The sequence below is a fragment of the Cetorhinus maximus genome, chromosome 17, assembly GCF_964194155.1.
Source record: "Cetorhinus maximus chromosome 17, sCetMax3.hap1.1, whole genome shotgun sequence".
NCBI lineage: Eukaryota > Metazoa > Chordata > Chondrichthyes > Lamniformes > Cetorhinidae > Cetorhinus > Cetorhinus maximus.
This window is the reverse complement of record NC_135895.1, coordinates 41,235,540-41,262,929: the sequence shown is the minus strand read 5'-3', so window position 1 is coordinate 41,262,929 and position 27,390 is coordinate 41,235,540. Positions and strand designations below refer to the sequence as shown.

The window sequence follows — 27,390 nt, the reverse complement described above, 5'->3', positions numbered from 1 at the left end:
CAATTAAGAGGCCACATTGCTGGTCTAAATGTTCAGTGATATGTTGGCTTTAAAACTGAGCCTTCAGTATAGGCCATTGGATGAATTTTATTAGAATATAATTTTGTGTTTCAATTAGTGTTTCTGCATTAAAGAAACCGTAAACACCTTGATTATTGTTGTCATGATGAAAGGCAGTGCCTTAATTTAATATGTTCACAAGGATCTCTATTTTTTGATAATTAAGGTGGGGTAGAATTTCCACTGGGGCTGCCGGTGATCCCCCACTGTGACATTGGCAGAATTTCTTGAGAAACAGTATGGCTTGGATTTCTGCCAAAGTTATTGGGGGGCAGAGTGCTGTGCTTCACAGGCGGACATGTGCCCGACCTGATCAGGTGTAAAATAGCACGAGAAGATGTCGGGCAAGCATCCCCGCATCATCCCGCACCCGTCCCATCTTCAGGTTGGCGGGCATGTGCGGGTGTCGGAGCCACACCCATCATCAATTAAGAGGCCACTTAAGGCCATTAAAAATGCAATTGGACCCAAATTTATGTTGCTTGTGCAATTTCGCACTCGTCGCATGGGCAAAACGGGCAGGCAGGCAGCCCACATTTTGCAAAACCTCATCCAAGGGTGGGATAAAAAGGACCAGCAGCATTGCCAGGGTGAGTTGTGAGGAGTTAAGGAGATAGTTTGTTGCTGGTTGCTTATTGGAACTTGACAGCTTCATTTCCATTCTGAGCTTCATTCTTCGCATTTCCAGGCTTCATTTCAGGACTCATTGGTGTCTCCTAGGCCCTTGGAGCATTTTGATCGTGTGGACCCTTCCAGGTATAAGAGAGCCTTCTGTTACCCTGGTAATGGCGATTGTGCTCTCTGCTGGAGGCACCTCCTTTGAGCAAGAAGAGAGGTGCAGAAGGAAGAGAAGGCCAAGTGCCCCAATGCAACTTCCAGGGTAGTGACCCGTGGGAGGAGAGGTGCAGACACAGGGGGTGTAGGGCCAGCAGGTATTCCAAGGTGGAAGGGACTGCAGAGGATGCCACTATCCTGCTACCAGAGTTTGCAAGCAGCGATGCAGCTACCTCAATATGTTCGAGGTACAATGCCAAAGGAGTCTCCACCTCTCCAGGAAGACAGTGATCTCCATTTGTCAGATAACTGGGCCTGAGATCACCTCCAACTGTGTGGGTGGAAACCCCATGCCAGTGGCTCTGAAGGTCACAGTGGCTCTCAACTTCCATGCCTCTGGCTCTTTCCAGGGGTCAGTAGTAGGGGATCTTTGTTGAATGTCTCAATCAGCTGTCCACAGTTGCGTCAAGCTGGTGACAGAAGCTCAGTTCATGCGAGTAATGACATTTATTCATTTCCGTACGGACGAGGCCAGCCTGGCTGAAAGAGCCTGAGGCTTTGCAGCGATTGCTGGGTTCCCCTGCATCCGGGGTGCAATCGACTGCACACATGTGGCCATGTGACCCCCACAGTGGATCAGCCCGGTGCCTTCATCAACAGGAAGGGATTCCATTCCATGAACGTGCAGATAGTGTGTGATCACAGGATGCAGATTCTGCAAGTCTGTGCAAGGTACCCTGGCAACTCCCATGATGCCTACATCCTGAGACACTCCCAGGTGCTGAGAATCTTCAGTGCTCCAGCCCGACTGGACTGATGGCTGCTGGGTGACAAGGGCTATCAGTTGAAAAGGTGGCTTATGATGCCTCTCCACCAATCCAAGAGGCAGAGCAGCATTATAATAGGAGCCATGCCTCCACAAGGGCGGTGGTAGAGAGGACCATAGGTCTTCTGAAGATGCGCTTCCAATGCCTGGACCATTCAGTGGGAGCACTACAATACCCCCCAGAGCGGGTGTCACTCATTGTGGTTCAATACTGTACTCTCTGCAATCTGGCACTGGCAAGGGGGAGCCACTGGAGGAAGAGGATCTTGATACACCTCCACAGGCAGATGGAATATAATGTAGGAAAGTGTGAGGTTATGCACTTTGGCAGGAAGACTAGAGGAGCTGAATATTATTTAAATGGAGAAAGACTGCAGAAAGGTGCAGCACAGAGGGATTTGGGAGTCCTTGTGCATGAATCCCAAAAAGCTAATATAGAAGTTCAACAGGAATAGGGAAGCAAATGGGATGTTGGCTTTTATTTCAAAGGGAATGGAGTATAAAAATAGGGAAGTCCTGATACAACTGTACAAGGCACAAGTTAGACCACATCTAGATTACTGTGAACAGTTTTGGTCCCCTTATCTAAGGAAAGATATACTGGCATTGGAGGCAGTCCAGAGAAGGTTCACTAGGTTGATCCCAGGTAGGGAGGGATTTTCTTATGAGGAGAGGTTGAGTAGGTTGGGCCTGTACTCATTGGAGCTTAGAAGAATGAGAGGCAACCTCATTGAAACATATAGGCCAGGATATTCCAGTCAGCGAGTGGAGGGTGGGGCCCACTCACCGACACGTGAAATGATGCGGGATGACGTTGGGCGGAACTCCAGACGTCACCGTGCCCCATTTAAATTTTCAGTAGGCAGAGGCTCAGCAAAATCAGCTGTGCGCCCGCCGACCTGTCAATGGCCAATTGAGGCCATTGACAGAGTCATTAAACTAATTAATGGACCTGCCCGTCCAAGCTTAAGGTTGGCGGGCAGGCCGGGAGCCCTGGCAGGCATTGGAAAAAGCATGAAACCTCATCCACAGGCGGGATGAGGTTTCATGTAGGTTTTAAAAAATGTAATTAAAGTGTATGTAAAAGTTATGGGCATGTCCCAACTCATGTGACAGTGTCACATGAGGGGACATGTCAGGGAATTTTTTTTTCTCTATATTTCAGATTTCTTAATGTACATCCGACCTCCCTGAGGCAGCACTTAGCCTCAGGGAGATGAATGCGCTCTTTTGTGCACATGCGCAAAAGAGCGCACTGTCAGGTTTAGGGAATCCCCCCCCTCCCCCCCCCCCGGCATAGGAAGCACATAGCCCTTCCGTGCGGACGTCACACTGGGCGGGCCTTATTTGGCCCACCCACATAAAATGGCGGCACGCCCCCAATTGGGGGCGCCAATCGGGCGCATGCCTCTGCATGCCCACTCTTACACCCCCCCCCCCCCGCCAAATGGGGGAAAAATTCTGCCCACAAGATTCTCAGGGGGCTTGACAGGTTAAATGCTGAGAGGTTGTTTCCCTTTGTGGGAGAGTCTAAGACCAGAGGGCATAATCTTAGAGTACAGGGTTGCCCATTTAAGACAGAGATAAGGAGGAGTTTCTTCTCTCAGAGGGCAGTGAATCTGTGGAATTCGTTACCGCAGAGGGCTGTAGAGACTGGGTCATTAAGTATATTCAAGGTTGAGATACACAGGTTTTTAATCAGTAAGGGAATCAAGGGTTATGGGGAAAAGGCAGGAAAGTGGAGTTGAGGATTATCAGATCAGCCATGATCTCATTGAATGGCAGAGCAGACTCGATGGGCTGAATGGCCTACTTCTGCTCCTACGCCTTAAGGCCTTATGGTCGGGAGAATCAAGGTTAACTAAACGCTGTTATAGCTTTTATTATTTATTACTGCTCTTGCATTTGTGGTAAATACTACTTTATTCACACCGTTACTTATTTCATAAGGAATTTGACTACTTGCTTTTGTACTCTATGCTTATTTGGTAGATGTAGAAGAGTGGTCTGCATTCGGATTGCCATTGTCTGTCTTGAATCTGAGCAAGGGGAACACACTGTAGCTGCGTTCCAGCCAACTCACTGCTGCTGATCTGCAGAGAGTTGAGAACCAGCTGAGTGATGAATGCAATAGATTATAATTGTAATACAAGCAGTGAAAAAAAAAGTTGCTCCCTGAACAGAAGTCCAAGTGCAGTTTGTAAACTGGAGGTCGCTTCTAAGTGGAAGAGATTTGGAAGTGAGTCTATGAAAATGATACGTAATGAATGACTCCAACATCTCATTCAGGGATATGATCACATAAATTAATTTGACATTTCATTTCCGTATTGAGGGAGTGCTACTTTGTTGGAATTATTGCCCCTCTGATACATTAAACTGTCTATGGGCTGCTTGTTCTGCTGGTTCACATAAACTTTACAGATCCCATTGCACCATTGGAAGAAGATTAGGGAACCGCTTTGTATCTTTGCCAACATTTCTCTTGTTAATCAACAGCACAAAACATATGTCAGCTGGTCACTGATGTAATTGTTGTTTGTGGGACCTTGCTGCATGAAAATTCGTCACATGAGTGTCTACAACTCTAAAAGTACTTGATTGTATGTGAAAACATGCTTTGGCACCATGATACATGTGGGGCAGAACCATCCCAGATTTGCACTGAGCAATGGCGGCTTTTCACGCCATACCATCCCAAACCCTTTGCATTAATTATGCATCCCCGGGAACATGCCATTTCCATGGCGGGCGGGCTCTCATTTGCCCTCCACGCCATCGCCTCACCACTTCAGCACGTCAGGCGCCATATTTAAAGTGCAGCCACCCACACACCTCTCAGTGCTTCCAGCCCACAACTGCTGCAAAGAAGACATGGACCTAAAAGGCAAAGACTGCAGCCCCCAGATTCACTGACGCGCCCCACAAGCACCTTTAGGACGCAGTGAAGGCTCACCGTGATGTCCACGACCCCAGGTCTGGCCGCAGGATGGGAAGCGACCTCACTAATCTGGCTTGGGAGGCGGTGGCAGTGGTGGTCAGCACCAACGCCCTTCAAAAGAGGACAGACACCCAGTGCCGCAAGAGGATGAATGGTCTCCTCCATTCTGCCAGGGTAAGTCACTCTTGTCATCACCCTCAACTCACACACTCACAAACCCATTACACATCCACAGCGCCCTCACTCACCCCCAGTTCAAGGGACATCACCATTCACTCTCTCACACACATCTTCATTGTCCTCATCCCATCCATGGGACCACTCACCACCCATACATGCCAAGCATACTTATCATCTGGCATGGAAGATGTGCTGCTTATATTCTCTCCACCTCTATTCAGGCAGGACAAGCTGGCACACAACAAGAGGGAGAGGTCGCAGACCGGTGGAGGAATGCCTGAAATCAAGGTCCTCACGGACTGAAAACAGAGCCATCCAGCTGGCCCTCGAGGATCTGGACCGGTCCTGTGTTGACGGTGAGGTCAGTGGTGCTCTATCAAGTGAGGATCCAGCAGTGCAACATCCATCAGACAACCATGCTGTGAGTGATGTGTCCTGTTTCACAGGCCACTGACACGCACTATTTATCTCCCCTTGCTTCTGCAGGCACATCTACCAAACAGCTGACAGAGTCCATGGCCCACGGCCTCCAATCGAGCCCCAAAGAAACCTCTGAAGAGGAATCTGGAGGCACCCTCCTTGAAGTCCTGTCAAAGCGCTCACCCACACCCTCCACCAGCGCAGAGACACACACCTCGGTGGGACCCAGCTTTACAGTAGCCTCGGATCACAATCTGGTGAGCACATCGCACTGTCTGATCCACTGCAGGAAGCGCCAGGGACTTCCCAGGTCCCCGGCATTCAGAGGACTGCTGGAGGCCAGAACATTGCTGAGTCCGAGTCAGATGATGAGTCTCTGGGCTTGTCATGTCTCAGTTGCTGGAGCTGCAAAGGCAAGCACAGGAACACCAAGGAGGGATGTCCGCTGCGCTCCTCGATTGCAAGGCACGATGAAGGAGTCCGTCCACCTTCAGGCTGAGGTGATAGTGCCGGCATGCCAACGCACCGAGGTCAACACTGTTAGGATGGCAGCCGCCATGGAGACCTTGGTCCAGGGCATTACTCCTGCTCTGCTGCGTGGGTTGAACTCCATCGCTGATGCCATAGTTGGCCTCCAACAGTGTGAATGCAAGAGGGATGCAGGTCAACTCAATCTCACTCCAGCTTCCCCTTCTCCTCAAGGAGTCAGCCAGGGGCCCTCGGGCACCCATAGGGAGGAGGATCAGCAGGTGCGCACCCGGGGCCATCCACCCAGGTGACTCCGTGAGTGTCCGGCCCATCGGAGTCCCCTCTTCCTGTGACTTCAGTAGCTCCAGCTCCACAGGCCGAGGAGGGTGCCGCTGCCACACAGCAGGAAACCGAAAGCAGGCTGGGGCCCTCCAGGTCTCAGCCCTCCAGAGGATGCCCACCAAGGTCATCACAGACCAGGCGTTGCAGTCAGCAGGCTGCCTCCACCTCCGGTGTGGATTACCGGGGAGCACCAAGAGAGGCTTAGAAAAGCTAAGAAGATGTAATTGCACAGCCTGGGCATGGGCGTTAATCATTTGTACATACTGTTCCATCCCTCCCCCACCCCATGTGCCTCAACCTCAGGGCAGCCCTTGCCTCCCCCCCTGCCCCAACGTGCCTCAGCTGTAGGGCAGTCCTCGCCCCCACCCCCGCAACGCGCCTCAACTTTGAAGTCCAACAGGCAACCTGGGTGAGCACTCCGTAACGTTACTATCTACTCACCTCCAAATTCCCCTCAAAGTGCAGCCCGCCAATGCACGCCCTTTATATGCTGTTGTGAAACACACGGGTGTGCAGTGGCAGAATGTCTAGCGAGGGGGGGAAGATTCCGGCGAGCTGGGCTTATAATGATATGCAAATGGATTACAATGAGGTTTCTGATGTCCGATGACGGGAAATGTGGCCTGACCTCTGCAGGCGGTGTGGGCAGACACAAACTGGTTTCACAGCGTTGTGAAACTGATTTCTGGCCTTCTCGCCATATTGTCCGCTCACACCACCAAACACGCCTGACGCCAGCGGGTAGAGAAAATCACGGCTGCAGTCTTAATTCTCAAGCATAGCATCACTCCATACTTGGCCTCACATGTACTAACGCTTGCCTGCCAAAACCTTACCGGATTTTCACTGTCTGTCGTAGTTAGGAAAGTGAGACAGGTTTTGGCATTATTGTCCTCATTCCAGCAATTAAAGACCTCCTCTTCAACTTTGCAATAGACGTGGGCTGTGGGAGCTGCAGAATCTGACCTGTTTACATGGGGAAGATTTCAGAGCGCTGCTGGCGACTGAAAATCAATGATACAGTTCTTCAAAAAAAGGTGTGATTAAAATTGTTCTCATCTATTTACATGCTATTTCATATGTAGGGTAAAGTCTTTGCAGATTACTGATGTCAGGACCATATTGTTACCTATAAGAATGGGCTGGCCTTTTACATGACCAGAAAAATGGCACTAGTATTTACATAGTAATTCGTACCTTCTCAGGGTAGGGTGGGGGGGGTGCATGGTGGAGGGCATCATTGTTGTCTCATTTATATTGCACTGCCGCTACAGTAAGCTCTGCCATAATACAGCAATTGAATAAAGTTTTCCTTGAGTTGTTGAAAGCTCAACTGCCTTCTTGGAAATTTTCTGAGCTTAATAAACCAATAAGCAAGTTGAAGTGCTTCCTTCAGTGTGTTAATATGAGTTCTGTCACAAATTGAGCAATTTGTACATTTTTATGTAAAAAAAAACTGTCTGTGTTTTTGATCACTTAGAGAGAAAAGTGTTTGCTTTTGTAAGTGGAAAACTTGATCAATTAGTCAGTCTGCAGATTCAAGTATAAATGGAAGGTGCTGTGTTTGGCGAGATACAGGAAGGGACTCTGTAGGTTGTTCTCTTCCATTAAATTTCCAATCTGGGATTATTGTTGTGGCTACAGTAGCCTTTTGAGGAGGAACTAAGTCATCAAATATGCCTTTTCGGGGCCATGGGCTTCTACCAGGCACAGGTTCACGCGAAGAACCTCAGCATAAATTCTGCACAAAGGAGCACCCGCTCTCCCAGTGGTAGCTCTCCCACATGTTAATGCTGAATTTAGCATGTGGTGATATCACTCAGCCTGAATCCTGGGTCTTCTTCCTTCTCTTCTGAGAATGTGCACTGCTGTTTAAAAGGTAAAGTTTCCAAGAACTCATTCATCAAGGTGGAAGTATTTGGTTAAATGAACACTAAATGAACACTTAAATGAACACTACTCCATTGAGATTGCACATATTGCATACCCCAAATATAAACACTCATAATTGGCATGAACAACAAAGGATTCCAGTCCTTATATCTTCAGCTCATTTGGGATGACAGGCAAAGCTTTTTGCATGAGAATTCATGACGTACTCGGACCACCAGTGCTTCAGAGGAGAATTAACATTATGTAAACATGAAAACATCAATAGGAATTGAGTAAGCCAGTATATGCTCAATGAAAGGTGTCCAAGTCTGGATAGATTGAGGGTGTCTTGCAGTTTGTACCTAGCACCATCTCATAATTTATGCTAACCGGTTATGTACATCACCATATTGACTTTTACAGCACAGAAACTGACCATTCGATCCAGTAAGTTTATGCTGGATTGATGTGCCATATAAGCTATAATTACCTTGTGTCAATGATGCCTTGTTGCAATGCTTGAAAACAACTAGATGGAATATTTACAATCAACTGGGATTACATTCATGATCCATGTCCCCAAAAATGTCAGAGAATCAGAGGTTGGCAATTCCTGCTGTTGAAGCCTAGGCCTTTGAAATGTGGATCCTTAGGTGTATTCTTTAATTTCTCTATACAGCCATAAGACAAATGAAAAGGTGCTTTAACTTGTAAGAGAAAAAGGAATTCTAAAAAGTGACATCCAGAAAAGAAGCTGTCAGTATTTAGGCCATTTGATCAGCGCTGAAAAGCCATGGAGGTCTCTTCTTCAGGGCAAAGTGTATGACTGCTAGGTTGATGAGAATGAGGTCAAGTAGGTTTTTCCCTTGTGTTGGCTGTCTGACTACCTGCCACAGGCTTAGCAAGGCAACTATGTCCTTCAGGACTCTGCCATCTCTGTCAGTAATGGTGGTATGCCGATCCACTCTTGGTGATGGCCATTGAAGTCCTCCACCCAGAGTACATTCTGTGCCCTTGCCACCCTTAATGCTTCTTACAATTGGTGTTCAACATGGAGGAGTACTGATTCATCATCTGAGGGTGGGTGTGGTAATCAGCAGGAGGTCCCCTTGCCCATGTTTGACCTGATACCATGAAACTTAGAAACATAGAAAATGGGAGCAGGAGTAGGTCACACAGCCTCTCGAGCCAGCTCTGCCATTCAGTATGATCATGCCTGATCCTCTATCTCAACGCCATACTCCTGCTCTCTCCCCCATACCCCTTGATACCTTTAGAGACTAGAAATCTATCTATTGCCTTCTTAAATATATTCAGTGACTTGGCTTCCACAGCCTTCTGTGGTAGAGAATTCCACAGGTTCACCACCCTCTGAGTGAAGAAGTTTCTCCTCATCTCAGCCCTAATTGGCCTACCCCATGTCCTGAGATTGTGACCCCTTGTCCTCGACATCCCAGCAGAGCAAACATCATCCTTGCATCCAATCTGTCCATCCCTATCAGAATTTTATGCATTTCAATGAGATCCCCTCTCATTGTTCTAAACTCCAGTGAATACAGACCGAGTCGACCCAATCTCTCCTCATACGACAATCCTGACATCCTAGGAATCAGTCTGGTGAACCTTTGCTGCACTCGCTCTATAGCAAGTATATCCTTCCTTAGGTAAGGAGACCAAAACTGCACACAATACTACAGGTGTGGTCTCACCAAGGCCCTGTACAGCTGCAGTAAGACATCCTTGTTCCTGTATGCAAGTCCTCTTGCAATGGAGGCCAACATACCATTTGCCTTCTTAACTGCTTGCTGCACCTACATGCTTGCTTTCAGAGATTGATGTACAAGGACACCCAGGGCCCTTTGTACATCAACATTTCCCAATCTATCACCATTTAAATAATACTCCTCCATTCTATTTTCCTACCGCAGTGGATAACTTCACACTTATCCACATTTTACTGCATCTGCCATGTATTTGCCGACTCAACTTGTCTAAATCACCTTAAAGCCTCTTAATGTCCTCCTCACCACTGACATTCCCACCTAGTTTTGTGTTATCAGCAAATTTGGAAATATTACATTTGGTTCCCTCATCCAAATCATTGATACATATTGTGAATAGCTGGGGCCCAAGCACTGATCCCTGCGGTACCCCACTAGTCACTGCCTGTCACTGCAAAAAAGACCCATTTATTCCTGCTCCCTGTTTCCTGTCTGTTAACCAATTCTCAATCCATACCAATATATTACCCCAATCCCATGTGCTTTCATTTTGTACATTAACCTCTTATGTAGGACTTCATCAAAAGCTTTCTGAAAATCCAAATACATCACATCCACTGGTTCTCCCTTATCTATTCCGCTAGTTTCATCCTCAAAAAACTCCAATAGGTTTGTCAAACATGATTTCCATGTTGACTTTGTCTAATCCTGTTGATATTTCTAAGTGTCCTGTTATCACACCCTTTATAATAGACTCTAGCATTTTCCCTGCTACTGATGTTGGTCTAACCGGTCTGTCATTCCCTGTTTTATCCATCCCTCCTTTTTTTAAATAGTGGAGTTACATTTGCCACCCTCCAATCTGCCGGGACTGTTCCAGAATCTACAGAATTTTGGAAGATGACAAAAAAAGCGTCCACTATTTCCATGACCACCTCCTTTAGTACCCTGGGATGTAGATTTAGTGATACTAATTTTCTTCAACTCCTCCTTCTCACTAGACTCTTGGATTCATAGTATTTTTTGGAAATTATTTGTGTTTTCCTGCATGAAGACAAAACTAAAGTAGTTGTTTAATTGTTCTGCCATTTCCTTGTTCTGTATTATATATTCTCCTGTTTCGGACTGAATTTCGGACTCATATATTCTTCTGTTTCCCTCAGGAGTCTAATTCCCTCCCTCCTACACCATCTCTCCTACCACGCATTCGTCTGGTCTATTTTCCTATTCCTGATATTGTTAGCATGTGACACTAGGAGCAATCCTGAGATTACTACCTTTGAGGTCCTGCTTTTTAATTTAAATTTGTCTACATCTGTCTTCACTAATCTTTTTCTTTTTACATACCTGTAGAAGCTTTTATAACCTGCTCTTATGTTCCTTGCAAGTTTACTCTCATGCTCTATTTTTCCCCACTTAATCAAACTCTTGGTCCTCCTTTGCTGAATTCTAAACTGCTCCCAATCCTCAGGCTTGCTACTTTTTCTAGCAACTTTATATGACTCCACTTTGGATCTAATACTATCCTTAATTTCTTTTGTTAGCCATGGTTAGCCACTTTTCCTGTTGTGTTTTTCGCGCCAGAAAGGAATGTAAAACTGTTGAAATGCATACATTCGTTCCTTAAGTATTAACCATTCCTATCCACCGTTGTGTCTTTTAATGAAATTCCCCAATCTTTCGTAGCCAACTCACCCCTCATATCTTAGTAGTTTCCTTTGTTTAAATTTATGACCCTAATTTCAGATCGGACTACTTCACTTTCCATCCTAATGAAGAATTGTATCATGTTATGGTCACTGTTCCCTAAATGACGCTGCACAACAAGATTTTTAATTAACCACTTCTTGTTGCACAATACCAAATGTAGGATACCCTATTCAAAAACAAAAATACCTGGAAAAACTCAGCAGGTCTGGCAGCATCTGCGGAGAGGAGCACACTTAACGTTTCGAGTCCGACTGACCCTTCAACAGAACTAAGTAAAAATAGAAGAGAGGTGAAATATAAGCTGGTTTAAGGGGAGGGTGGGACAAGTAGAGCTGGATAAAGGGCCAGTGATAGGTGGAGATAACCAAAAGATGTCACAGACAAAAGGACAAAGAGGTGTTGAAGGTGGTGATATTATCTAAAGAATGTTCTAATTAAGGGTAGAAAGCAGGACAAGCGAGGTACAGATAGCCCTAGTGGGGGTGGAGTGGGGTGAAGGAATCAAAAAAGGCTAAAAGGTAGAGATAAAACAATGGATGGAAATACATTTAAAAATAATGGAAATAGGTGGGAAAAGAAAAATCCATATACATTATTGGAAAAAAAAATTATATAGATTTTTCTTTTCCCACCTATTTCCATCATTTTTAAATGTATTTCCATCCATTGTTTTATCTCTACCTTTTAGCCTTTTTTGATTCCTTTACCCCACCCCACCCCCACAAGGGCTATCTGTACCTTGCTTGTCCTGCTTTCTGCCCTTAATTAGCACATTCTTTAGATAATATCACCACCTTCAACACTTCTTTGTCCTTTTGTCTGTGACATCTTTTGGTTATCTCCACCTATCACTGGCCCTCTATCCAGCTCTAGTTGTCCCACCCTCCCCTTAAACCAGATTATATTTCACCTCTCTTCTATTTTTACTTAGTTCTGTTGAAGGGTCATTCGGACTTGAAACGTTAACTGTGTTGCTCTCCGCAGATGCTGCCAGACCTGCTGAGTTTTTCCAGGTATTTTTGTTTTTGTTTTGGATTTCCAGCATCCTCAGTTTTTTGCTTTTATCGTAGGATACCCTGTTCCCTAGTTGGTTCCTTGATGTAGTGGTATAAAAAAACACCTCATATACAATCCAGGAATTCATCCGCCACAGTGTTATTGCCAATTTGGTTTAACCAGTCTATATGTAGATTAAAGTCACCCATAATTACTGGAGCACCCTTGTTACTTGCATCTCTAATTTCCTGTTTAATGCTGTCCCCTACTTTATCACCACTGTTTGGAGGCCTATAGGCAACTCCCACTAATGTTTTCTGCCCCTTGTTGCTTCTTAGCTCCACCTGGACTGATTCTGCATCTAGATTTTCTGAGCCAACACCCTCTCTCACTATTGCACTGATTTAATCCTTAACTAACAACACCACCCCACTTCCTTTTCCCCTTTGCCTGTCCTTCCTAAATATCGAATACCCTTAGATATTCAGTTCCCGCCTTGGTCACCCTGCATCCTTGTCTCTGTAATCACAATCAAATTGTACCCCTTATCATCTGTTTGCACTGTTAATTCATCTACCTTATTGACACTGTCCCCTGCATTCAGATACATTGCCTTCAAACTTGTCTTTTTAACATTTCTACACATCTATTTTCCTCTGCCTTCCACTTTTTCTTTTTACTTTTCTGCTTTTCATTTCTATCTTTGTTTCCCTCTCTTGTGTCTCCCCACTCAGGTTCCCATCCCCCACTACACTAGTTTAAACCCTCCCCGACAGTACTAGCGAATACCCCTGAGAGGATATTGGTCCTGGTCCTGCTGGGGTGCAACCCGTCCAGCTTTTACAGGTCCCATCTTCCCCAGAATCTGTCCCAATCCCTCAGGAATCGAAATCCCTCCCTCCTAGACCATCACTCCAGCCACACTTTCGTCTGGTCTACTTTCCTATTCCTGATCTCGTTAGCACGTGGCACTAGGAGTAATCCTGAGATTACTACCTTTCAGGTCCTGCTTTGTAATTTATTTCCTACTTCTCTCTTTTCACCTATGTTGTTGGTACCGATATGGACCACGACCTCTGTCTGTTCACCCTCCCGCTTCAGAATGTCCTACAACTGCTCAGTGACATCCTTGGCCCTGGCACCAGGGAGACAACATGCCATCCAGATGTCACATCTTCTGCCGCAGAAATGCCTATCTGTTGCCCTCATGATAGAATTCCCTAACACTATTGCTCTCCCACTCTTTTTCATGAGGCCTGGAATCAATGTTGAGGACTCCCTTCGGACTGCATGTATACCACTGTGCTACCACCTCAGGGGATTCTGTCCTGCCAATGGGCGTACCCAGGGACGTGAAGGAAGAGTCTGGAACATTGGCTGAAATGTATGATTCTAGGAGTATGTCTATGTCAGACTGTTGCTTGCTTAATCTATGGACAGCTCTCCCAGTCTTGGTCCATGACCCAGACATTAGTGAGGAGCACCTTTAAGGAGGCAGAGTCTCCCATCCTCATTGTTGGTGCCTAAGCCGATGCCGTGTATTCCATCTGGTTTTATTCTCATTTAATATTTCTGTAGCAGTTTAATAAATCTGAGTTCTCCCTTCAGTGCTAACACTTCTGTGATATCTGAGGGCCTAGGGTCTGAGATGCTGCAAACTATTATTAGCTTCTTGGAATGGAGGTAATGCTTCCCTCGGGCTACCCACATCCAGGGAAAGAAATGGTCCTTGTATTTTTTATATATTCGTTCATGTGGGCGTTGCTGGCTAAGCCAGCATTTATTGCCCATCCCTTTTTTCAGAGAGCATTTAAGAGTCAACCACATTTCTGTGGGCCTGGAGTCACATGTAGACCAGACCAGGTAAGGATGGCAGATTTCCTTCCCTAAAGGACATTAGTGAACTAGATGTCCTCAGATGTCATCAAAGATGCAGGTTTCTGAAGGGGAGCTGATGCAATTCTCTTCTGTGCTGCTGTCTTGAGGAAAAGCAGCTTCTTTTCCACTGCTAATGGAGACAGGATTCTGGTTTCTAATGATCATAGGAGAATAGACTCCCCAGAATCAGAGAGATCCTTAATTCCCGAGATAGAACCAGTTGAATATCTTTTAGCTTGAAATGTTGTCCCGTGCATTTTGTAACCCAGTTGACATTGATTTCTCCAAACCGCCCTCAAAAGCTTTAGTCCTTCATTCAAAGCGTCCACATTGACTTGACCGAATTTTCTGGATCTGCCATGAAGTGGGGGGAGTTCAGCAGGGTCTCCTATAGTTGTCACCTTCTCCAGGCTCCCTTTCCACTGGTTGAATCCCTCCCAGATGTTGGTGTACAGCAGGACAGTGGACTCTATCATTATTCCAACCATTTACCAGCTCTCCTGGGAATGGCCATTCAGAACTTCCGTATGTGTCTGATATTGGCGAAGAGATTGAAGAATGCATTGAATAAGAAAAGATATGCATCCTCATGTATCCTCTGAAAACACAGTAATTCCCACATCTCCATGCCTGTCTGGCAGGCCAGAGTTCAAGCCAATCAGTTTTCCTTTCTCATCATATGTTCTTAAATGATGATGTTTGCATCCTCTCCTCTTGTGGCCTGTCCTTCCTTGTGCACTATTTCTGCTGCGTGAGCAGGATTGTTAATCAGCTCTTGCAGTCCCCACATCTGCATTTGTGAAATGAATGGTAGTAATGGTAAGTGTAAGGCAGCTACGTTATAAAATGTGATACATTTGTGTGCATTGTAGGGTATGAAATACTCGACAGAATGCTACAGGTGACCTTGTTCTTGTGACATGTAAAATGGTGCCATATGATATCCTAAAAAGCAATGCTTGACTGTTGTTATGGGGAATACTAGATTGCTTCTCTGTGATTTAATTACCAGTCCTATAATTAATCTAAGAACATGCAAACCTCACAAGATTATTAAACTTCTGAGACAGCAAGGGGTCTTTGGAGTTTTAGAGGTCCCACTCACAGCTGCGGCCTCCCCCTTCCACATGGTCTTTACTGCTACGTGTGATGGCCTCTCCATCACTGCTCCCTCAACACCATCTCTCCATTCTGTAATTTGGGCCAGCAACACTATCACATCAGCCTCAGAGAAGTTTCCTTTTGTAGCATCAATTATTTCAGCACCTCTTCCAATAGTTTGCTCAGCTATTGACTGTGTGGAGACCATTAACTATGGAAATTGTGCTCTTGTGCTGCTCTCACTAAATTTCCCAGGCTCCCATGGCACACCTGGCTCCTTCCAGCTGAGATCTCTGCCATTATGCTGCCAGTATAATTTAAATTAGATGAGCCAGAGGCAGAGGTGGGGGTCGGGTGGTGGGGTGCAGGGAGGGGTGGTGGTGACCGTACGGAAGGCAGTGGGTGCGGTGGTGGAGTGCCTGACTGCAATCCAGTCAGTGGCAGGGAAGATTGAGGACAGTCTTTTCACCTACAGATCAATTGAGGGCCCTTAAATGGCTAATTAAGTGCCAGCTAAGGGCTTTCTTCTGCCACCACTGATATTTTACCAGCAGTGGGAGACCCTCTGCCATGTGGGAAAACTGCCCAGTAAAAGCTGGTGGCCTCCCTGCAGGCTCGGGAGTGGTGTCCTCCTGATCAGCACCCTGTAACCCTAAGGAAACACCTCCACCCTGCCCTCACCAATGACAACCCCCCCCCCTCCCTCACCTCCTCACCAAGACCTGCACAACTGGCCCTATGAGCCTAGTCCCACTCCCCTGGTTTCCAGGGTGGTGTCCGTGATGCTGCTGCAGGTGGGTTGCAGTGCCAGCAGTGGCCACTGCTCCCGATGGTGCTGCTGGGACCGAAGAGCTGGCAGCCCTCCAACTGGCCATCAGCTCCTGGAGGCGGGATCACTACCCTTAAAGGTTCCAGAGCTCTGATGCCAGGAAGTTAACACTCTGATGGGCACAGAATCGGGTTGACGCTCCCAGAAATGGGCAAGACAGGGTGGTCCACTATTGGGTCCATTGCTGCCTGCATTAAATTCAACCATATGTTGTAAAACTTCCTACCTGCAAGATAAAGCTCAAGACAACATTCTGTTCCCAAAGGTCACGCGAAGCCTGGATTGTTAACATTCACTGAAGGCTTTCTTGTAAATGTAATAGTCTTTTTCTAACTGCTGAAGAAGGGATGATGAGAGCTCTGATGAACTATCCATTATAAATCACAGTTACCTTGTACTCCAATAATGGTCCAGCTCACTATATTTTAGTACTTAACCGATTTAGTAAATAATGAACTTGATTTGTTAGTTTAAATTGTCAAATCTCTGCCCTGTGTGCAATGTCCATTTGAATAGACTAAAGATATAGTGAGATACCTACACAAATTCCAATCCGCAATTCATCACAATTCAGATAATTATTGATCCCTAAATCCATTCACTCTGCAGAGTGGCGAATGAAAAGATGTGGTTTTCAGACTATAAGAGACAGCTCTGTTTACAGAAACTCATCACTCCCTTTAATTAGAAAGTGGTGCAAAGAAAATTCCAAACCCTAGCACATTGACACCTGAGTAATTCTGTACAGAATGGTGTAAGAGCAGGAAAAGCACTAGCATTTCGCTGGCTGGTACTCTAATGCATTCTTCTATGAAATGATAAATCAGTGCCCATCTCTGTGTACTGACATGAGGTGCAACACAGAGTGGAGGCAAGGAACACTTAAGGATGGGTAAAACAATAAAATAATTCTCCCCTCAGTATAGTATTCTATCACTAGATTTTAAAAATGCATATTATATTTCCCAAATAAGCAGGTATGAGGGAACTGTGGAAGCAGAGGTGGCTGGAATGCAATGCCAGTGAATACTGTTGTATTATTTCTTTCTACATTAATGAAGACTTCTTGTTGCTTCAGCTTACACATGCTAACCAACTGTGCAAGAGAACTGAATCATGTGATGTTGTATCACTTCCTGTGATGGCATACATATTAGCATGAACATATTTAAATAATTATATTTAATATACCAACAAATACATTGTCAACATCCCCATTCTCTTAAATAACAACCCCATATAATATAACATTAATATGCATATGAATATAAGCAACTCCTATGGAATACAAGAAGTTGACAATAATAACATTATTTACATTAAACATTCAACTGTAACAAGGACATTTGCAACATACCTTTTCATGGTGTTGTCTACATTTGGAACCACGATGGTCATTGGCTGACTGGACTAGACCTTGTGACAATGACATGTGAGTGTGCTCTTGAGCTGTCTATACTCTCCTCCTGAAGATTGTGTTTGAGAGGATTGTCCTCAGTGTTGATTATTACCTCTTTGTCTGCAAAACATACATAAGCATGTGTGAACGATGCTGGTTGGTTATCTTGTGCATGGTTAGCAGAGAATTCCCTGGGGTGAGATTGATTCCTTTGCAGTACTGTATCCTTTGGGGTTGTCACCTCATATGAAGGTGGTTCTTTGCACACTTTGGACACCTCTGCTGGGATCTATGTCTGTTCTTGTGGATGTAGGACCCTCACCTTCTGGCCAACGTATAATGGAGGTAATTCTCACCTGCATGCACATTAAGCATGTCTTTCATTTATTTTGTCTGTGATATAATCAATCTGTGATAAAGACTACTTGGTGAGAAGATAGCTTGATAGTGTGGTTCTTACCAGTTGGCCAAACAGAATCTCAACAGGCGATGGTAATCCAGAGTTTAACGGCCTTGCATGAATGCAATGACACAACTTGGATATCTTGCCCGATTTCCAAACATTTGTGGATCAGCGATTTGACTGTCTTAACTATACCTTCAGCTGTCCCATTTGAATGAGGACATCAGGGTAATAAAGTGACGTTGTTGATGGACCTTTTTTCTTATTCATTCATGGAATGTGGGCTTCACTGGCTGGGCCAGCATTTATTGCCTATCCCCAATTGCCCTTGAGAAGGTGGTGGTGAGCTGCCTTCTTGAACCGCCGCAGTCCATGTGGTGTAGGTACACCCACAGTGCTGTTAGGAAGAGAGTTCCAGGATTTTGACCCAGCGACAGTGAAGGAACGGCAATATATTTCCAAGTCAGGATAGTGAGTGACTTGAAGGGGAACTTCCAGGTGGTGGTGTTCCCATCTATCTGTTGCCCTTGTCCTTCTAGATGGTAGTAGTCGTGGGTTTGGAAGGTGCTGTCGAAGGAGCCTTGGTGAACTCCTTCATTCACAAACATCCCGGAACAGTTTTCCCATGTAATGTGGACCATTGTTGGATACCAGTTCTCCCGGGACAGTGTTATGGTTGTGTAATATCCCATAAAACTTATTCGGAAGATGGACATTTTACCTTTTTTTAAAAAGCAGCATGGAATGGACAAGTTATCATAACAAAATAGACTCCAGAGGAGTCAGGTGGATTCTTAAGTGTTTTCTATACTGACAGAGATAAATATGCCTGTTCATATCTCAATTACTTAAAATGCAAGTGGCCTTCCCAGGTGCTGATTGACTAGCCCCTCACCATTTCAATGGAAGAGACTTAAGATGATAATGGCTACCAGACTGACTGAACCCATGAAGATGAAATTTCAAATAAAGACATTTTGGAGGCTTATCATAGCTGGAATGTTGATGAGATAGTGAAAACCCTCTATTGTGTGACAAATTGCTTAGTCATCAACCCATTGTCTGGACAACAGAAAACACCTATACTGTTGTCACATGACCGAAACTAGCTTGTGGTAGGAAATGCCTATTAATCCACAAGGGCAGTCCGGTGAGTCAGTCTGGGATCAACACTTCAGAGGGCGAGATCTCTCCCAGAACACAGAAAGAACCCTGCCTTGAAAAGAAAGTCATTTCAGGTAATGAAGAGGGGCTAATGCATTTCATCTGCAGGATTATAACCTTCACTACAGGATTTCAACTACAGCTTCAACTGAAAAAGCTAGAAACTTCCAATATTCTTTGTCTTCAGTGAACCAAGAGAGAATCCTTCAAGCCTGCAATGTTTCAACCACCATCTTAAGGATTGTTTAAAGAAGTGCCCTGTTTCTTTTTACCCTTTTATTAATCTAAGTGCTACCTTCTTAGAAATCATATTTTTATGTGTGTGCGTGTTTGTGTTTGAGGAGTGGGTGTTTGTTGCATTTAAATTTTGGGTGTTGTAAATGTTTATCCTCTCTTTCAATGTAAACTTACAAGAACGCCTGTTTCATGTTTGCTCTTTAGAGTCACAGCACTCAAGGGGTTAAAACACTCCTCAAAAATACATCTTTTTGCATTCAGTTGAGAGGTGGAAAAAGGGAGAAATAATCCCACATCTCTTCTTTCCAACCATAACAGCAGCAAAAAGACTAAAGATGGCACTAATGGTGCTGGCCGCTGCTGTATTCAACGTGTCTCAAAGCTTCTACACAATAGGAAACTTGGAATGATAGTCAGTCACTGACAGTCTACTCTGCCCGCATTGAACAAATCTTTTGCTATCTTGGTCCATGGTGATGACGGTATGTCATGGGGTTGGAGAGGTTCTTTCTGTTGAAGAGCTTGGTGTTCCCATGCATTGCAAGATCTCACCACCTGGTCAATGTCCTTGTTGATGCTGGGCCGAAACACTGACTCACAAGCAAGTCATCTTATTCTCTCTATTCCCATTTGTCCTTGGTGGGGCTGTCCAAGTGTGTCAGATGAAATGTTGCTGGAATGAGCACTTGGTGTCTTTTGGATAGTACTCCATTGTATATACCAATCCCATCTCAATATGGCAATACACTCTCAGATCCGTAGGAATCTCCCGGATGGCCTTGAGCCAACCCTCTATAATGATCTGCCACAGAGCTTGGAGAATGGGGTCTTGAGAAGTCTGCCTCTGGAGTTTCTCCCTCTTGTTTTGACCGAAACGCATGAGATCTATATTGTAGGCATCCTCCAAGCTTTCACAGACTTTGTCCACCTACAAGTCGAGTGGTATGTCTCGTACCTTCCCAGGATTGGGCAGTCTACTTAGTGTGTCTGATAGGACAGTCTGAATATACAGTTTGTATATGACTTCACTGTTGTAGCCTTGAATCTTAATGAGTAACCACTAGATTCGAGACATGCATTCGTGAGCAGTTTTCTCCAGATCATCTCCAGCAGCTTATGCTCTGTCTTGACCGTGAAGCCTTTCCTGAATAAGTATGTATGGAACCTGGTGATCCCAAAAACAAGAGTGAGAGTTTCTCATTTGATATTGGGATAATTTGCTTGTGCTGGTGACAGACTTTTTGAAGCAAATGTGATAGGCTTGCCATCTTGAAGAAGACATGCACCAAGATCTTTCTGTGATGCATCCACTTCTAATGTTATTACCTTCTAAGGGTCATAGTATTGAAGTCCTGACTCAGCTGACAGTGCTTGTTTCAAGGCATTGAATGCATGTTGGTGATCATCTTGCCATAGGAATGGCGTGTCATTCTTCAAAGATTCTCTTGGTGGAGACGCCTTCTCCGAGAAGCTCAGTATGTAAGCAGCAAGGAAGCTGAATATACCTAGACACCTTTGGAGATTGTCCTGTTCCAGTGGTGTCGGCATTGACTGGATGTCTTTGATCTTCCCAGGATCCAGGTTGATACCTGAGGTTGAGCAAACGGCACTGGAAAATGTTGTGTGATCTGCCTTAAATGGAGCACTTTTTGCTGTTGAAAACCAAACCTTCACACCTGGCGGTAACCATTAATAAGGTAGGTTCCTATCATGCTCTTCTTCAGTGCGTCCTATGACAGTGATGTTGTCAACAATGCACACACAGCCAGGAACTCATTCCATTATCCGATCCATATGCTGTTGAAATATATCCTGGCTGACCAACAGCCCAAATGGTCAATGGAGGAAACTGGACGCACCAAAAGAAGTTCTAAGTGTTGTTAGCTCTTGCGACTCTCTTGAGTGTACAGCCCAACATTTGTTTTTTGCATCTAATTTGGAAAAGTGTTTCACTCCAGCAAATAGTGTTGGTATATTATGAGGGCATCTCTATAAGGCTTTGTTTAGTCTTCCTGGGACTAAACATAGTTGAATTGAATTGTCCTTCTTAATTGCGGTCGTGATGGAACTGCACCAGTCCATGTGATGTTGCATTCATCGAAATATTGCCTTTTTTTCCATTCCATCGTTTGATTCTCAACTTTGAATGTGCACACTGCATTTTTATGGTGGGTCAATTGATGCTGTTTTACCTTCTTTAAGGTGTAGGACTGCATCTCTGTGGAAATTCCCAATTGTGTCAAACCAGTCCGGGTACAACCTCTGGAGGTCTTGTACTGATCCAGTGGCACTTGTTTTGATTGCTGTGGTCTTCTGGCTGGGTCAGCTCACGGATGGTGACTGTGTTGATTTCATTGTGCACCAGCAACCCGGTTATTGCTGGTCCTGGAATGTCCATCTCGTAGAACATTTGAGTAGACCAGGTTGACTCTTTGTACCTGCACTCCAGGATGAGGGAACGTAGGCACTTTGTTGTCAAGCCATTGTATTCTGTAAGCTTGTGGGTTCGACCACAGATTTCCATGCCTTATGGTACATGTCCTTGAGAATATTAAAAGGTAGAGTGTTGCCACTTGTACCTATATCAGTCTTCACTCTCAGTTGATGCCATCCCGTCTTATCAGGGCAGACAATCTGAAGTGTTACAAAACTTCTGTTTTGATAATTTGATGATTTCCTTGTGAAATAGCTGTTTCTCTGTAGTGCTGCACTCTGATCCACCTCATCCATTTTGGTCAGGCACTCCTCCATTCCGTGGATGGGTCTGTGCTTTTGGCAATGCCTAGAACTGCCTCACCTCCCTTCACCTCTGGATGACGTATTTCTGCGGTTTTAGCGCTGCCAACTCTGGCTTCTCCCTGCATTCCTGCTGCTGGACCTTCTGCAAAGTTTGACCCAGTGCCCCCTAGGCCTGCAGACATTGCACATGTCTGCGTATGTGGGCATCGACACAGTTTGTGGGAGAGTTCACAGTTACTGCATATCTTTCTTTGCTTGGGTGGCTTGAATATTGTACAATCAGTCATTCTGGACCCTAACTCTTGCAAATACTGCCTCCCTGTGATAATTGCTTCATATCTATGTCAATCATGTAGTGTACTCTCCACAGTGTGTCCCTTCGGCTTTTCCAGGAGCTATTTCTGGAACACCTCAATAGGTGTGGAGGCGATAACCAACTCCAGAATTTGTTCCAAGAGTTCAGAATCCAACAGAGGGTGGTAGTGAGGAGTGACTGAGAAGCATTCTGGGAGAAGTCAGCACAGTCACTGCAACTCAGAAGGGGATCGAGGAGAAGGACCCTTGCACTCAACAGGAGGAAGAACATCCAACAGAGGGCGGTAGTGAGAAGTGACTGAGCAGCATTCTGGGAGAAGTCAGCACAGTCACCGCAACTCAGAAGGGGATCGAGGAGGACCCACTGTCAAAGAACGGAGAGAGAGGGAGAGGCAGTACCTTCAGGAGTGCACCAGACCTGCGAAGGACACTCTTCTGAAAGTGGATTTTAAAAAATGCAGCTGATTGGTGAGTAAATCCTGGTGAGTTTTTTTTTCAATCTATTAAAGTAATTCATTGCTTAATACTGAGGTAGGAGCTAAAAATATAGAGTAGCACTGTACAAGTATAATTAGTCAAGAAACAAGGTTCCTAGCTAACATAAATAAGGCCCCGAGCTAGCGTATTTTTTAATGGAGTACCTAGCTTAATCGAGAGGGACGTCATGGCAGGAGAACTCAGACCTGTGATATGCTCCTCCTGCAGGATTTGGGAAATGAGGGACGCTTCCAACGTCCCTGGTGACCATGTGTGCGGAAGGTGTGTCCAAATGCAGCTTCTAGCTAACCGGATTTCGGAGCTGGAGCTGTGGGTGGACTCATTGTGGAGCATCCGCGATGCTGAACAAATTGTGGATAGCACGCTTAGTGAGGTGGTCACACCGCAGGTGAAGATTACACAGGCAAAAAGGGAACGGGTGACCATCAGGAACAGTAAAAGACTCAGGAAGGTAGTGCAGGAGTCCCCTTTGGTCATCCCCCTCCCTAACAGATATACCACTTTGGATACTGTTGGGGTGGATGGCCTCTCAGGGGAAAGCAGCAACAGCCAAGTTCACGGCACCATGGGTCACTCTGATGCTCAGAGGTGTGGGAGGAAAACAAGTGGCAGGGCTATGGTGATAGGGGATTCAATAGTTAGGAGCACAGACAGACGCTTCTGTGGCCGCAAACGTGAATCAAGGATGGTATTTTGCCTCCCTGGTGCCAGGGTCCAGGATGTCACGGAGTGGCTGCAGGACATTCTGGGGAGGGAAGGTAAACAGCCAGTGATTGTGGTGTACATTGGTACCAATGACATAGGTAAACTAAGAGATGAGGACCTACAAGCTCAGTACAGGAAGTTAAGAGATAAATTAAAATGCAGGACCTCAAATGTAGTAATCTCAGGATTACTCCCAGTTCCACGTGCTAGCAAGACCAGGAATAAGAGAATAGACCAAACGAACACGTGGCTGGAGAGATGGTGTAGCCGGGAGGGATTCAAATTCTTGAGGCACTGGGACCGGTTCTGGGGAAGGTGGGACCTGTACAAACCGGACGGGCTGCACCCAGGCAGAGCTGGGACCAGTGTCCTTGCGGGGGCTTTTGCTAGTTCTGTTGGGGAGCATTTAAACTAGTGTAGCAGGGGGATGGGATCCCAGGAGTAGGATCAGATAGGTCAGATTCAGATCAGAAAAATGGAGGTAGAACATTAGCTAGGGACATTGTGGTAGACATGGAGTTACAGGAGAAGCAAAGTTTACAAAGTGTCCAGCAAGGGAAATTGACGGGGTTAAACTGTTTATACTTCAATGCAAGGAGTATTACAAACAAGGTAGATGAGTTAAGGGCACAGGTAGACACATGGCAGCAGGATGTCATTGCTATAACGGAGACCTGGCTAAAGGAGGGACAAAACTGGCAGCTTAATATCCTTGGTTATAGAGTCTTCAGACATGATAGAGTAGGAGATAAAAAAGGAGGGGGGTAGCACTAATGGTTAAAGAATCAATTCCAGTTGTGAGAAGGCACGATATACTAAATGGGTCAACAAACAAGGCTTTATGGATTGAGCTTAGAAATAAAAAGGGGCAGTCACACTACTGGGAGTATACTACAGACCCCCAAATAGTGAAAGGGAGATAGAAGAACAAATATGAAGGCAAATTTCTGCTTGTAAGAACAAGAGGGCAATAATAGTAGGAGACTTCAACTATCCTAATATCAACTGGGGTTCAAACAATATAAGGGGCACTGAGGGAGAAAAATTCATGCAGTGTGTCCAGGAAAATTTTTTCAACCAACTAGTGTCAAACCCAACGAGAGGAGATGCAATTCTAGACCTAGTCTTGGGGAACGAAGAAAGGCAAGTGGGTGGAGTGACAGTTGGCGTCCACATCAGGGACAGTGATCACAATTCAGTTAGATTTAGCATTACCATGGAAAAGGACAGAGATAAGACAGGAGTAAAAGTCTTGAACTGGGGGAAGGCAAATTTTGCAGAAATGAGAAGGGACTTGGCTGAGGTGGACTGGACAGCACTGCTGGAGGATAAAACAGTGGAAAACCAGTGGGAAGCACTAAAAAGCGAGATCCGAATTGTACAAAGTAGACATGTCCCCTACAAAAATAAGAGTGGTACTGCCAAATCTAGACCCCCCTGGTTGTCTAGAGGAATACAGGGGAAGATCAAACAGAAAAAGAAAGCATACAACAGGCACAAAGAACTAAGCACTGCAGATAGCCTAGACGAATATAGCAAGTGCAGGAACAAAGTAAAAAAGTAAATAAGGAAATCAAAGAGAGGGCATGAGAAAAGATTAACAAGTAAAGTTAAAGATAACCCAAAAAAATGCTAAAAGGTTAGTTAAGGAAAAAGTGGGACCTATGAAGATGAAGATGGAAACTTGTGTGTAGATACAGAGGCTATGGGAAGGGTTTTGAATGAATATTTTGTCTCCATGTTTACAAAGGAAAGGGAGGATGTAGATATATTAGTCCAGAAGGAACACTGCGAGATATTGAACGGGATAGTCATAAAGAGATAAAAACAAAAAGCTAAAAGCTACTGCGGATGCTGGAAATCCAAAATAAAAACCGAATTACCTGGAAAAACTCAGCAGGTCTGGCAGCATCGGTGGAGAAGAAATCAGTTAACGTTTCGAGTCTTCATGACCCTTCGGCAGAAGGTTCTGCCGAAGGGTCATGAAGACTCGAAACGTTAACTGATTTCTTCCCCACCGATGCTGCCAGACCTGCTGAGTTTTTCCAGGTAATTCTGTTTTTGTTTTGTAGTCATAAAGAGAGAGGAAGTACTCGAAGGGTTGAAATTCTAAGTTGATATGTCACCAGGGCCAGATGGATTGTTTCCAAGGCTGCTGAAGGAAGTCAGGGAGGAGATAGCAGATGCTCTGAGGATGATTTTCCAATCTTCACTAGATACAGGGGAGGTACTAGAGGACTGGTGAAATGCAAACTTAGTTCCATTGTTTAAAAAGGAATCAAAGGAAATGCCAAACAATTACAGGCCAGTTAGTCTTACATCGGTGGTGAGCAAATTAGTAGAATCAATCCTGAGAGATAGGATTAACTGTCATGTGGAAAGGCATGGACTAGTCAGGGATGGTAAGCATGGATTTGTTAAAGGAAGGTCCTGCATCACAAATTTGATTGAATTCTTTGAGGAAGTGACAAGAAGGGTTGATGAATGTAGTGCAGTGGATGTTGTGTACATGGATTTTAGAAAAGCATTTGACAAGGTCCCACATGGCAGATTGGTCAGGAAAGTAAAAGCCCATGGGATTCAGGGTAATGTGGCAAACTGGATAAAAGGTTGGCTTTGTAACAGGAAACAAAGGGTAATGGTCGATGGATGCCCTTGCAAATGGAAAGTTGTCTCAAGTGGTGTTCCACAGGGCTTGGTTTTGGGACCCTTGCTGTTTGTGTTATATATTAATGATTTCGACATGAACGTGGCGGGCACAATTGGGAAATGGCATGAAGGAATCCACTGCATTGATCTCTGCTGCTGAAACTACCATTGATTTTTGTCTGGCCGGCTCAAGCCAAAACCGGGAGTGTGCCCAATACGCCTTCAAACTTTACTCACACCATTTCTCTCCCTATGTGAGAGCGGTGATCTAGTTGCAGCATTTCAAGTGGGGCTTCTGACATACATTGTTGCTTACAGCTGCTGTTCAATGCTGTCAACTCACTACCGCTGCCACTATGTTGTATTAACTTCTTCTAGATTGATACAAACAAAGTTGAAGGACAGGCATAGATGTTGAACACAGAGCTTTAATGGCAGTTCTTGTTGCTTCAGCTTGCATGTACTAACTGTGCGAGAGACCTGGATCACATATACTGCATCACTTTCTGTGATGACATGCATATTAGCATAAACATATATTTTCTTCAGATTGACAGAGTTGGGAAAGCTAACTGAGATTGAGTCAAATTGGAGAAACGCACAAGGAATTAACAGCCTGAAAATTGGATTGTGCCCAATGCAGTGCTTCCTGCATAAACCTAATGAAACCAGTGGCAGGACCATGGTCCACTGGCCTCTCTAGGATAGTGCTGCTGAGGTGTTGGTGCTAGTCGTGGTCCATGAGACAGCTTGTTGTCATGAGTGAGAAGGGGGAGGAGCAAGATAGCTAGCTGGGATGCCAGCTGAAGGCCCAGGACTAATATGAGGACAAACAAGACAATTCGAAGAGGGGTGAGCAGTGGCCCTCCAGATTCTTCCAACTCCAGTTTTTTTAAGAAGTTACCATTTTGGTGACAGTCTCCTGTGATCCCTTGAATGACTATTGTTTAGCCATATGTGATTCTGAATGCATGTTACATTCCACATAAAACAACTCCTGCTTTACACCTTAAAACAAGTGTTAGATCTTTGATTAGCATGTTGAAGAGCCTGACGCTTGTTTTAGGTGGTTGCCAGGAATACCTCTGCAGCATCCAAACCAAAATGACATTGGATGCAGTTGGCCCCTAAATTGGCTCTCTTTAGCACCCATTTTTCATGTG

At 45.1% G+C, this 27,390-nt stretch overlaps 1 protein-coding gene across 2 annotated transcripts in view; it reads left to right on the top strand.

Moving 5' to 3' along the window:
• pik3r3b (phosphoinositide-3-kinase, regulatory subunit 3b (gamma)) overlaps window positions 1-27,390 on the top strand; it is a 614,009-nt gene that overhangs the window by 181,363 nt on the left and 405,256 nt on the right. The window lies entirely within an intron of this gene.